The sequence below is a fragment of the Biomphalaria glabrata genome, chromosome 10 (assembly GCF_947242115.1).
Source record: "Biomphalaria glabrata chromosome 10, xgBioGlab47.1, whole genome shotgun sequence".
Lineage (NCBI taxonomy): Eukaryota > Metazoa > Mollusca > Gastropoda > Planorbidae > Biomphalaria > Biomphalaria glabrata.
The window spans coordinates 18,075,782-18,089,400 of record NC_074720.1 but is presented as its reverse complement, the minus strand read 5'-3'; the positions used below and the strand labels follow the sequence as shown (position 1 = coordinate 18,089,400).

The 13,619-nt window shown below is 36.3% G+C and overlaps 1 protein-coding gene across 5 annotated transcripts in view; it reads right to left on the bottom strand.

Moving 5' to 3' along the window:
- LOC106071031 (branched-chain-amino-acid aminotransferase, cytosolic-like) overlaps nucleotides 1-1,708 on the bottom strand; it is a 28,291-nt gene extending 26,583 nt beyond the window's left edge. Inside the window, exon 1 of one of the 5 annotated variants that reach the window (XM_056043871.1) lies at nucleotides 1,501-1,708. The gene's annotated coding sequence lies outside the window, so the exon portion shown is untranslated. Of the gene's footprint in view, nucleotides 1-1,076 lie in introns of all 5 variants that reach the window. The other 4 variants (XM_056043870.1, XM_013231055.2, XM_013231058.2 and 1 more) reach the window with 4 other exon arrangements.
- Nucleotides 1,709-13,619: the final 11,911 nt, after the last annotated feature.

Below are 13,619 nucleotides of genomic sequence, written 5' to 3'. Positions count from 1 at the left end.
GGTGCGTACCGTCACAACATATTATAGACTATATAGTTATAGGTATATAAATAATGTATATAACTAGATTCTAGATCTAGTCTACAAGTAGGGCCTACAGCCCCAGTACAGGGCCTACAAGAATCTACTGATGTAGACTAGAAATTTAGATACAGAATAGATTTCAATAGATTAATAGATCTAGTCTAGAATCTACTAGATTTAGATTATTCTAGATCTAGAATCTAGATCTAGTGATAAATGTATAACCTAGTAAGACCTAGTAACTATTAGATTAAATAATAAAGTAGATCTATCTACACATACTTATCGACGTATCTAATCTAATATTGTAAAATATAACAGATTCTAAATAGATCTAACTAATCTAGTCTAGATCTAGATAATAATATTCTAAAACTGTTGGGTATACCAATTTAAGTAACTGTCGTCGACTCACCTTTTAGATCTAGATTAGGCCTATTCTATACTATGTCTATAGTTATAGACTCTATATTTAATATATTATATAGGTCTAGATTCTAGATCTAGACAATCTAGATATATATCTAGATGTAGACTAGATCAAACTTTTTTTTTTTTTTTTTGCGAAAGCCTAGCCCTAGATCATCTAATCTAGTCTATAGTGACTCTATATAATAGTATATAGCCAGTAGATCTATTCTATAGTATAGCCTATAGATCTAGCAACTTCTAATTCTTGACTTCGATGTAACAATCAATAAGAAGAAAATATACGTTATATTTATTATATTAGTTATAAGCCTATAATATAATCTAGATCTACATTATTATAAAATATAATTAGGACAATGATGAAAAACTACACTACACTCTACACGTCTAGAATAGTCTAGATCTACAGACTAGATTAGTTATGTAACGTTGACTATTGGCGAAAAAAAAATGTAAAAAAAGATTACGATTAGATCTAATCTAGATCCTCTAATTTCTAAATGTATGAAATTTGTTGAGTCTACTCTACTCTAGTAATCACCTAGATCTAGATCTATTTAGTTTTAGTGTCAAGAAATTTTCACAATTTCAATATCCTCACACACTGACACAATACTCACACTGATTCAAGGTCACAATATGAATATAAATAATATAATTTGTACTCTGTAGTAATCCAATCCAAATGATATGAATATGGTTAGAATCGCAGTTAGTCAAGGTTTAGACTGGAATAAAACTATGTCGACAATCGAATGAAAAAATGCTTATATCTGTCTCTATATAGATCTAGAACACGACTCACTAGTCACTAGACCAATAGTCTAACACTAAACAAGAAATAGTGGATCTCGAGCTATAAGATCTAGACTCTATAGACGTTCTGTTCTGAATCCATCAAATGATCGAAAGGTTCTGAAAGAGCTTGCCTTTTTGTTACACTATTTTGTTTAAAATTGCACTTATTCAAAGTCAACAGTTTGAAAGGCAGAATATTACCCAAAAAGTAGATTATATATATTTGTACCAGTTTTAGTCTCTTACTTCACTTGTCAAATTAGATAACTGGAGTCTAGACCTAAAATGTAAAATTAACTTTTTGGCTTGCAAACTAAATTGTATTTCGTTTGGAACGAATCGGAAGCGAATCCCAACGATCTCAAGTAGGTTAGTGGACTAATCTATTTTATATAAACTAAAGGGTGATTAGCTTTAGTCTTGTTATTTATTTTGCATTTAAATAAAGCCAACACTTGAGTTGAGCTCAATTATAGAATATGTAAACATCGTATCAAAACAAAAAAGATTTTTATTAGCGAAAACAAAGTTTCTGATTTAATAACATTTTCATGTGCACACGCTGTTTTTCATGTTGAAATAAGCAGTGCTTAACCCAAGCACACCCCCATCACACCCCCAGAGCTAGCCAATCAAAGAATCTCATGATGTAAAAGTTCACGATAAAAAATTAGACCAAAGTTCTACCTTCGTCATTCATTTTTTTCCCTTCGCACACCGCATCACATGCTAACGATTACATGTTTTGAGTAACAAACAATCGTATAGACTAGACTTTTAGATCCTGTTTCTGGGTACTGTATATCATTTGATTTTTATTTTACATTAATTCAACATGAACATTTAAAAAATCTAGAGTTCCAGCAACCTAAAATCATTAATGAAAACAGCTACTCACTATATATTTTGTAGAATTGTTTTGTTCAACATGTATCAGATGTTCCTTCAGAATTAAAGATTATTTTATCTTAGCCCAGACCTCCCGCAGGACTGCGATGGGTGGTGGCGGTCAGGGTTCGGCTAACAGTCCAGAGCGCATACCACACTTCTTCGTTCACATTTAGGCTTATATGTTGGGGGTTCGGAAACGAATTCATCAAATATTTCCTAAGTGTAGGACAAATAATAATAATAAACGAGAGTAGAAATAAGACGTAAACATAGAAATCCAAGGGAAAAAAATAAAGATAACAAACCAGTTTACTTCACGGAAATGATCACAAACCTAAAAAATAATGCGCTAAATGAAGTCCAAAGATCCTCAAAACAAAACAAGCCAGGAAACATCTAGAAAAAAAAGCCATCATGATCCCTAGCTATACTAAAGCATGTCAAGCAAAGAAATAAACTGGGAATCTTCACCTACTATACATGCAAACTTATGGAAAGAGTGGTGAATAACAGACTCACTTGAGTCAAATAATCTACTTACTGAAGCCCAGGCTGGCTTTAGAAATGGAAGATGTACAGAAGATCAAATCGCCTTCATCACACAAGAAATAGAAGACGTCTTTCAAGAAAAGAAACCAACAACAATTGTGTGGGTTGACGGGAACAGCATTTGACAAAGTCTGGGAACAAGGCCTTTTAGGCCTACTCAAGCTAATCCACCACTGGACATCTGGGAACAAGGCCTTTTACTCAAGATAATCCACCACAGGACATCTGGGAACAAGGCGTTTTGCTCAAGCTAATCCACCACTGGACATTTGGGAACAAGGCATTTTACTCAAGCTAATCCACCACTGGACATCTGGGAACAAGGCATTTTACTCAAGCTAATCCACCACTGGACATCTGGGAACAAGGCATTTTACTCAAGCTAATCCACCACTGGACATCTGGGAACAAGGCATTTTACTCAAGCTAATCCACCACTGGACATCTGGGAACAAGGCATTTTACTCAAGCTAATCCACCACTGGACATCTGGGAACAAGGCCTTTTACTCAAGCTAATCCACCACTGGACATCTGGGAACAAGGCATTTTACTCAAGCTAATCCACCACTGGACATCTGGGAACAAGGCATTTTACTCAAGCTAATCCACCACTGGACATCTGGGAACAAGGCATTTTACTCAAGCTAATCCACCACTGGACATCTGGGAACAAGGCATTTTACTCAAGCTAATCCACCACTGGACATCTGGGAACAAGGCATTTTGCTCAAGCTAATCTACTGCCACACAAAAATCGAAGTGGCCCACACTGGCAGGTAAAAATGCAGGTTTCAATAATTTCAGAAAGAATATCAGAATGAAATTCTATCTAAGGCAAATGACAGAGAATCTTTATATTATGTCGTTCCCCTTCTTGTATCTTGGCCGCTTCTGTGGTGGTGAGGAGTGGGGGGAGGGCCCTTCCAACTCCGGTCCAATTTTTAAGCAGAAATCATAGTGCTACTTATTGATAGTTAAACCCATTTGTCTATTATGTCACACCAGACTCTAATTAAATCATAGTGCTATTTATTAATATTTGAACCCATTTGTATATTATGTCACACTAGACTCTAATTTCAAATTAAATCATTTTTAAATATAAAAAATGATAGAGGGTTGTACCAGGTGGTAGGGGCGATAGATGTAATCATCCCCTCCCCACCGGGCAAACCCATACTTTTTCTTTTATAGTTAAAAAATAACACAATTTTCACAAAATAATCTGTCCCTAATATAAGTTATATATGCCATAAATTACATTCTTATATCGAGTCACCCCAACCCCTATTCTTTAATGCCAAAATGCAATCATTAGCAATAATTATAAAAAGGAGAGAGGATTCTTACTTCATTATCGTTTCCACTCTACCGAACCCCCCCCCCCCCCGAATTCATGACGTTTAAAACAGTCGAATAGTGAAATGGGTTTAGGAGTCAGTTATAGAGATCGGGTCTCATTCAAGGAAATGCTATGCCAAACTGGGAGTCGACCCCTTGTTAAGGTTGTGACAGAGCATCGCATGAGGTTTGCGGGACAAGTATTCCGACAAAATGAATTACGCGTAATAAGAGTTGCAATGACATGGAGGCCATTACAAGAAATCGCAATGGTTATGCTTGCCCTGGATGTGGCAAAATATGTAGGTCACAGCTGGGGCTGCGTAACCACGGGAAATACTGCATTCCACATTACTCTTCGGACTTGAAGACAAGCCTTATTACTATCTATCTATCTATCTATCTATCTATCTATATATATATATATATATATATATATCATGGGCATCGGAATTTAGTGACTGATTTTTTGCTTTCATTTTGTTTATTTTATAATACTATATAATACTAAACCATCAAAACCTCTATCTTCAATATTATTCTAAAGCAAACTACAGTTACCAAATTCTATGACCGTAGCTAAATGGGGTTTTGAATTTAAAAAAACAATAACTCCAGAGATTTTTTAGTTTAAAACCCCACAACTGATGTTTTTGACGATAGGTAAAACTTCCCTTTTCGATATAAAATCTAAAGCAAACTACAGTCACCTAATTCCAAGAGTGTAGCCAAGAGAAGTTACAAATTTCTTTAGTGGCTGGACTCCATTAATTAAGTGCAGTGGATAGTCATCTGCCGAAATTGAAAAAGACTAAATGTGGCTCAACAAAGATGGCTAAGACGGATTTTAGGAGTCAGTTATAGAGATCGGGTCTCATTCAAGGAAATGCTATGCCGAACTGGGAGTCGACCCCTTAGTAAGGTTGTGACAGAGCGTCGCATGAAGTTTGCGGGACATGTATTCCGACAAAATGAATTACGCATAATAAGAGTTGCAATGACATGGAGGCCATTACAAGACATCGCTAATAGGAACATCCGAATACAACTTCACCCCACACTTTCATAGAGGTCTTCAGAGCAGGTGGGAAGAGGCTTCAGACATTGTCAGTGACAGATTTTTGTGGAAACAGCTTTTCAGCAAATGCGCCGAACGGCGCGGGAGGATCTAAGTCAGTAAGAATAGCACAGGGTTTGAAATTAAACTTTTAAATAGCAGAATAATGTTTTGTAGATACCTCAGAATATGCATTGTTTAGGCTTTCAATACCGGAAACAGTGCTTGTGTTTATATTTAGGGTTAGGGTTTACTGGCCCTTAGGGTTATGGTTTGGAAAACAAATCTCCCCTCCATTCAAAAGTTCTGGATACGCTAGTGCAGTGATGCCCAAAATACGGCCCGCGGGCCAGATCCGGCTTGCGACGTGGTTTTATCCGGCCCGCCGACACGTCGGCACAAAAGGTAGAGCCTCCTCCCTCTTTTTTTTTCGTGAAGAAAAGGTTTTTAAATCTATCTTACCTACGGATTTGTACGTTTATGAAATGAAAGAGCCGAAGAAACTACAGGTGGACTCTAAATTTAGAATCTACCAGGAAAAGTGAACGGATCTTTACTTCCTTTTTTTTTTTTTTTTGTGGAACATGAAAATAAGTCATGTTTAACCAAAATATTTCATTTGTAAATAAAATCAACAAGAAATAAACGGCTTATTAAACAAGTATGACGTCATTCTTGGTTTGAGACGCGAATATAGTTGGAAATATTTAGCTAAAAGAGACAAGAAAATGAGTCGTTGGTAAAACTAGTTCTAAGTTGCTCACATTTTAAATAGAGAAATGAAGCCATTTTCCAAAGTATATTTTGTATATTTAAAAGACAAATTTCAAATATCTCATGAATTAATGTAATTACTAGATCCACACGTATCTAAAAATAAAAAGTTTCAGGTCTATTTCAACTCATTGTTGTAGCTTGTCCGTCATGTGGCCCACGACACGAGTGTCGGAACATAAAATGGCCCTGCAAGTCGAATTAGGTTGGGCATCGCTGCGCTAGTGAATCTCCGCCACCGTGTATTAGGGCTACCCGCTGCCTCCGAGTGTCTCCTGGTGACTGACAATAATGTAATGTTCAATCTATAGTATATTGTACTAGATGGGAGATGGCTCTTTTGTGGAATAGTTTGACAAGGGAAATAAGCTCTATTAAATAACTCTTATTGTGTGGTGAAAGGAGAGTTATCTATTCTTTAGAAGGAAAAACGCTGTCGGTGTTTTTTTTTTAATGTTCAAATAACTCCTTCGTGGTTATCAGTCCTACCTTTCCTAAAAATTTCATGTTATAAATTTCAGGGTGTAGCCAAGTTTCTGTTCCTGCAATTAAGTCGGGCTTCTCTCTTTATAATAAGTCTGCTGATTCGTTATTAATACTTGGAAAGTTTATATAGGGTTTTGAGGTAGGCCTACTTTGGTACTACTGCTTTAGTGGGTTTATTTGATAAGAATGTTGCTTTTTTTTTTTTTTTGGGTGATGGTGTCGGTGGAGGATACTTTTTTCTCTTCCCAGCCTTATATATAAATAAATAAATAAATAGTATATAGGCCTGTTATTTATAGATTTTGGTAATTCTAGTTTGCATTAGAATAATACTAAAGAAAGAGTTTTTAACCTCATCTGTAGGGGGGTTTTAAACTCAAAACCATCTGGGGGAAGTTTTATACTTAATGCCCTCTGAAATCGGGGTTTAAAATTTTAAAAAATCAAAAGTCCCCTTTGCTACGTCCATGGGGTGTTGTATTAGTTTTAGGGGAGGCAAAGGTAAACATCATTTTGCTGTTAAGTGCAAAACTAAGAATAAAATACATATGCATAATGCTATGGTAAATTTGACCAAGAGGAACAATTAAACTCAATAAATGTGTTGAACATCAATAGGGACAGAATGACAGCACTATTCATGATAAATGGTCAACAAATAAGATTTTAACTGGACACAGGAGCAGATGTTAACATGATATTTAAGAAATATGTAAAAAAAAAAAAGACCCAAATTAAAAAGACTGTTCAAACATTAACAATGTGGAATAATTCCAAATTAAAAACAGAGGGCACTGCTAACTTAATAATAACGAATCCTAAGAACAAAAAGAATTATTTGGTAACATTCACAGTTGTAGAGAACCACTATCAATGGAAGTTGATAACCGTCTGGCCAGGGCCAGTAGCGCTTTTGGACGCCTTCAGGCGAGAGTTTGGCGGAACAAATCGCTCCGCCTGCCTACAAAAATCAGTGTCTACCAGGCGGTGGTTCTCCCAACCCTTCTGTGTGGTTCTGAGACATGGATATACAGGAAACATCTAAGATTTCTTGAGCGCTTCCACCAAAGATGCTTGCGCTCCATCATGGACATGCGGTGGCAAGACCGAACTACAAACAGCGATATCCTTGCGAACGCCGGTATGGACAGTATAGAGGGACTTCTTTTGGTCCGACATTTACGCTGGGTAGGGCACGTATCCCGTATGGGAGATGAACGTAAGCCAAAGGCAGTCTTTTTTGGTGAGCTAAAGTGGGTCGACGTAACAGAGGCGCCCCACGAAAACGCTTCAAAGACCAGCTTAGGCGTCAACTTTCCTTGGCTGACATATTAGAGAGCACCTGGCAGGGGCGGACTGGCTATATGGGCAAACGGGCAAATGCCTCGGTGGGCCGGTACCAAATGGGCCGGTCTGGTCGCGACCAAAGAAAAAAAAATTAAATGCAGACAACTTCAAAAAAAATGTGACAGCAGCAAGACACAATTTAAAGGCCCGAACACGTTTTCTTGTTGTTGTTGTTCTTTTATTTTTTAAATTATTATTACAATTAATTTTGTATGAAATTCAACAAGAATAAAATTTAAGAATTACACTGTACGTGTTATCATTTGTAAAACGTTGGACCGTACTTTCTGCTCTGCATGAGCGGCATGGCCTTCAACACTACTTTGATGTCTTCAAGACTGTGTTTGGCCTGATCATTTTGCTGGTCGGCATGGGCCTTTGATGGCACTCCTATTTTTGTTTTGCTCCTTCCTCGCCCGTCTTTTGATGGTTCCATTTTGAAAGTTAACGAAAAAGAGGGATGGGAGAGGTTAAGTTAGAAAACATTGATATAACGCGGCAAAAGTGGAGACAATTAGCGCTTTAACAAAACTTAATAGAAGTTAACTTAAACACATACACACAGCCGCGAAATTGCAAACCACGCAACTTATTCATAGATCAATATGGGTATAACCGTATAAAGTTCTAGTTTCTGCGATTTGAAAAGAAAAAAAGTAAGTTTCTTGTTGTTTATTTGTAATAACATAGATCTAAAAAACTAAACTTAAGGCTTCCAAAAAAAAAAATTATTTAATTAAAACATAAATCTAGATCGAAATCAATATTTTTACCGTTATGATTAATGGCAAACTTATGCTTAGTATGAAGTCATTAATAATGAATGTTATTACAATAATTTATATAGCGCTGTCACATACGATATTTAATGAAAGGGGATTTAGAATCATTTATATTTTAAATAATCTTATATTATAAAGTAGAATGTGAGGTGTATGTATGTATGTATGTTACTTATAGACATCAAAACCGCTTGACCAATCTTGATAAAACTAGGCAGGAATGTTCCTTGGGTACTTAGACCGTAGTGTATGTATTGTAGCCCTAAAACAAACTTAAGACTCTCAAAAAAAAAATAAAGTTGTCCGACTCTATTACAGCTATAGTATTTTATGGATCTCGGCCAGTGGTTCCCAAACTTTTTTGTCTCGTAGACCCCTTGCCATGTTTTTAAGTTTTCGGTAGACCCCCCAGCATTTTTTTGAAAATTCATTAACTTCAGATGTGCTTTTCTCACTGATTACTATGCGATATATATTTATTGATGACATTCAAAGCAAATTAAAGCAAAATAAAATTTAATATGCATTACAAGAAGTAACTAAGCAACAACAACAACAAAAAAAAAACGCCTATTGGTGGGCAGCTTTGATAATAAAATGTCAATCTTGGGCTTCTATTTAGTTCGGGTTAACATTCTATCTTCTCGATTAGATGATGTCTGACTGATTTAAATTTGGAAAGTAAGAAAATGTATCATTGTCATTGTATGCTTCATTAATTTAATCCTCACATGAAACACTGAGATTATGCCTTCGTGTTGATCAAATTTAGGTTATCACATTGAAGTTGCAAGTTAACCTCATTCAATTTATGAAAGTTTGTGATTATGAAACAAGTTTGTGAAATAGACTATGTCCGATTCCCTTTTAATGTCTGTGTTTTAAAATAGGATCTTAGCAACCAAGAACTCAGAAAAAATAGTGTCAAAGATAAGCCTTTCGAAAACTATCGTACTTCAGTGTGAAGGAGCAATTGATCAAAATTTCAGGCAAAATGCAATTCTTTATGAATTTCTTGATTCATAACAAAAATATAATAATACCACTAAATTATCAGGCAAGGTTAACTAGTCCAGCTTTTTAAAAAAGTAAATCGTAATAACACGATAACCATTCATTGTCCAAAACTCATTACACCTTTGAACCGTATTGTTGCTTAGAGGAATTTTTAATGATATCAGATATAGGATTGTGTAAAACAGATTGTAAAACCTCTTCAATGGTTGGCAAAGTCAATATTTTGCTTATTGTGCAGTTTTTTAGAGTTTGATATAAGCCTAAGTAAATATATTGTAAGACGCTCACAAACCTATTCTCTTCTATGATGTTTAATCAACATTTTTCTACTGTGGCTTAATTCTGAATTTAAAAGTTTTCAAAAGTATTTCAAATCTTAATCTATTTTATTTCATGTTGACTTTTCTCGATGTTCCAGCTTCGATGGTTTCATAGCGACATAGCTTCAAACTTTGTTACATAAAAATAAAGAACAAATGCAATAGTTGTTCAACAAAGAAAGAATGAAGCCAAATTTTTAATAACCAACAATTTAGGGTCAACATTTTATTTTATAGACTCGGCCATGTAAATGATTACTTTCATGTAGACACGATTAAGGTATTTAAAATAATACATTAAAATCTTTAAATAAAAAAAAAAATCATTCCACTAACAGGGTTGAAATTCAAAGGATTAACTAAGGTACAAATCATGTGTGAACGAGTCAATTTCATGAATGGACATGCTTCAATGAGATCCGCCTTCGTAGACCCCCATTAACAGGCCATAGACCCCCAATTTATTTTTTCACTTCCGTAGACCCCTTGGAAGTCCTCGTAGACCCCTGGGGGTCTATATAGACCACTTTGGGAATCACTGATCTAGGCCATGTCTACTATGTTGACATGAGAAAAGATAGAAAGGATTTAGACCTAGATCTAATTTTAAGAAATACACTTTGCGCAGATAGTTTTTTACTTTGACACATGAAAATACAAAAGAAGATCCTTTGATTTCATTATATAATAAAATTAACCGTCAATTTTGTGTTTCAAAAGCATTTTTTACATAAATTAGTTCCTGATATCTGTGACTATAGATTTCCTGGCGAACATTCTTTCATTAGACAATACCGTAATGAATCGCGTACTAAAAATTAATTCATTTAATTGTTTACTTTATAATCCCATCACTAGATCTAAAACTCTAATTCAACTCTATGATGATAAAAATTCTCTTAGCACAGATAGTTTTATACTTTAACACATGAACATACTAATTATAGTCCATTCATTTCATATTTTGATCAAATAAACATTCAAATTTGGTTTTCTAAAGCATTTTAAAGAGACTACATTCGTTTACGAAAGCTGCGAAGTTGAGATAGGCCTAGATCTATATTCATTCATGAATCGCGTACTAAAAATTATTTCGTTTAATTGTTCACTTTATAATCCCATTCATTTAACAAAGCTATCGCTCTTTTCGTTTTTAATAGATATGAATGCGCAAACCTAATTTTATTTTCGTAGCGAAAGAGAAAAAACTTGAAAGGATCATTAGCAAAGTTTAACATACATCTAAATCCAATCCACTAGATTAGTAAACAAAAACTTAGGCCCGCAGGCCGCGGGTAATGTCAGGCTAGTATTCATATATAAATCGCGTTTTTGAGAATGTAATAGGACGAAGCAAGAGCTTTTCACATTTAGAAGTAGGCTACCTCTGAAACCGTTCTGCTTTCTCTTATCTTGTAAAGGAATATATATATATATATATATATATATATATATATATATATATATATAGTTCGTCCATCGTAGTTCGATTATGACCACTTTGTCATCCAGGGGGCTGAGGGCTTTGCGCTGGGGTTTTATGTCTCCTCGTGTGGCTGGTGAGACCTATGTGAGCCCGGAAAGTTCGGCCGCACACTAGGCAGATTATTCCAGCTGGAGCTAGTGTCATTGGCCTTGCTTTTCTTCTCTGGCGTTTTTCTATTGCGAGCTTTGTTCTCTTTTTCTCAGCAACCTGTGTGCCGGTTTTCACAGCGCGACGTCATGATGCTCTGTCATGTGGCTCTGTCTCCCAGGTGGCTGGGTCTATGCTGAACACCTTCAGAGAAGCTTTCAGGGTGTCGCTGAAGCGTGTTCTTTGACAACCTTGCGAGCGTTTTCCTTCGCTTAGTTGGCCATACAAGAGTCGTTTATGGATGCGGTGGTCTTCCATTCTGCATACGTGTCATGCCCATCGCAGCTGGGACTGCATCAGGATTGTGTGGATGCTTTGCAGACCCGCTCTTTGAAGAACTTCAGTATCTGGTATTTTGTCTTGCCATTTGACATTTCGTGGTAGTGATTCAGTTTCTTTGCATGTTAACTGTACACTATCCATGTTTCTGAGTCATAGAGCAATGTAGGGAGGACGACGGCTCGATGGACCCCTAGTTTTGTATTTGTGGTGATACCACTTTAAAGGAATGGGTTGCCTGAGTCAGCCAGGAAAACCAATGACTTAGCATATTTTAAGTCACAGATCAACATGCATGACTAGATTGACACGTGAAATGCGTAGGACCTAATTATTTTATTTTTTTGAAGAAACGTCTGTAATCTATAAGTAATACCAAAAAGTTTGAAACTCATTAAGGCTGCTATTGTAGTGTTTATAGTTTTCAGGCTACATACATGTATAAATAGAATACATTATATAAGCCTACGAAAGCATACATCCAGTTTTCGATGCGTTATCAAACTTTATATATTTTGAATAGAATTAGGCTTACACCTATGATAAAACACATGGGCGTAGACGAGAGGGGAGGAGTTCAAACTATCACCGGCCTCAGATCTCATTGTCTGAAAGGGAAACTTTACTTACTTCCCCAGTGCAGCCAACTTAAGCAAACTACAGTCACCAAATTTTATGAGCGTAGCCAAAAGGGGCATATGTGGTTTCCCCCCCCCCCCTTCCAATACAAAAACTAATGCATTATACCTTTTTCTACCAGTCGCTGGACTCCACTGAATAGAAGATTTAGTTTTTTTGTTTTTTTTTAGCGGAAGATTAGCAGGCTAATTGCACTGTAGATACCTCAAAATATGCATTTTTTAAAGCTTAAAATAACGGAAATATTTCTTGGAGCCGGGGCTTCGCTGGGGGAGCTTACAGCGCTCCCCCAGACTCCCTAGCTGTCCCTTGGCGGTGTATACTGCCTTTCACTAATTATAGGAAGAGAGTATTCTAGGGTAGAAAAAACGTTTGAAAGAATTAAAGATAAGAATGTAATGAAGATTAATTACATATAGACACACACTAATATATATATACCGTCTTCCATGAGTTAGTGGAAAAATTGTAGATTCCCCGCCAAAAGTAGCACTATTTCTGATATTGAAAACCAACAAAATGCATATTCTGAGGTATCTACAGTGCATTTTCCTGCTATTAAAAAGTTCTATTTCAAAAACCTAATGTGCTATTCTTACTGACAGACCCTCCCGCGTCGTTTGGCGCATTTGCCATCAAGCTGTTTCCATAAAATTGTAGACTCCCCGCCATTACTAGCTAGGAGCTCCCCCAGCGCGGCGCAAAGCCCGCCGCCAAGCACTATTTCTGGTACTGAAAGTCAACAAAATGCATATTCTGGGGTATTTATACTGCATTTTCTTGCTATTAAAAAGTTTATTTCAAAAACCTAATGTGCTATTCTTACTGACTTAGACCCTCCCGCGCCGTTCGGCGCATTTGACGTCAAGCTGTTTCCATAAAAATCTGTCACTGGTAATGTTTGAAGCCTCTTCCCACCTTCCATGAGGACCTCAATGAATGAGTAGCGTCAAGTTGTACTAGGATATCATTGCAACTCTTCTTACGCGTAATTCATTTTGTCGGAGAACATGTCCCGCAAACCTCATGCATCGCTCTCTCACAATCTTACTAAGGGGTCGACTCCCAGTTCGGCATAGGATTTCCTTGATTTAGATCCGATCTCTATAACTGACTCCTAAAATCTGTCAGCCATCTTTGTTGAGCTACATTTAGTGTTTTTCGATTTCGGCAGATGACTATTCACTGCACTTTATTAATGGAGCCCTGCCACTGGTAAAAAATGTGTAACCTCACTTGAATACGCTC